Genomic DNA, 1,097 nt, shown 5'->3' with positions numbered 1-1,097 from the left:
ATATATATATATATATATAATGGAGTATCAGAGTATCAGTCAACTATTAAAAAATGTTATGAAATTTACATGCAAATGAATAAAACTTGAAAAAGTCATCCTGAGTGAGGTAACCCAGACTTAGAAAGACAAACATGTTGTTCTATGATAGGAGTCTACCAGTATTGCCATCAAAGAGAGTATAGAGACTTCATTTAGCAAGTGATGGGTGCAGGTGCAGAGTCCTACAGATAAATATTAGGCAAAGCTTAGGGAGTCCTGCACACAGGTGGTGGTGGGAAAAAGTTCAGAGGAACTAGAGGGAACAGGGCACCGTAAGCACAGAATCAACTGACTGGAACTCATGGGGACTCTCAGAGATTGGGGGCCTATAGGACTTTGAACCAGATCCTTCGCATGTATGTTTTGACTGAGTAGCATCACGTTTTGTGGAAATCCTAAGCGTGGGAGTGGGGTTGTATCTGACTCCTTTTTTCTGCTTGTGGGCTGCTTTTCCTCATACTGGGTTTCCCTGTTCATATCCATTTTGATATGATGGCATTTGCCCAGTATTGTTGTATCATATTATGTCATGCTAATTTTATGTCCTGGGAAATTTTCTCAGTACTGAGGGAAATCAATCTGCAGGAGAGGGGAGGTGGGGAGGAGAGACTGGAGTGATGGGACAGGGGGAAAACTGCAGTAAGAATTTAGTATAAGTGAAAAGAATATAAAAGCAACAATAACAATAAAAGAAAAAATAGCTTAAGGTAGTTGATTTTCTTCCTCTAACATGTAGATTTGGTGCACTGAATTGAGGTCATTAGGCTTGACAGCAAACTCCTTCACCCAATGAACTGTCCCACCGGCCTCCATTGTGCTTCTTCTTGAAGCATCAGTTATGTAGGAGTAATATCACTGAATTGCTAAAATAAAATTGAAATCATATCCTTAGAAATCACACAGGCAATAAGCACGTATTTTCCAGTCTAATTATAGTTTAGCAAAAAGTTCTCTTGTGTTCTATATAATGGTATGCCTACAGGCAGCTGAAAGTAAGTTGTGTGTAGGTTTCAAATAGCTTGTAAAATGGCAGTGATTTGAGAAATGAGGAAAGG

This window comes from Microtus ochrogaster, unplaced genomic scaffold (genome assembly GCF_000317375.1).
Source record: "Microtus ochrogaster isolate Prairie Vole_2 unplaced genomic scaffold, MicOch1.0 UNK727, whole genome shotgun sequence".
Classification (NCBI taxonomy): Eukaryota; Metazoa; Chordata; class Mammalia; order Rodentia; family Cricetidae; genus Microtus; species Microtus ochrogaster.
Note: the sequence above shows the minus strand (reverse complement) of the source record.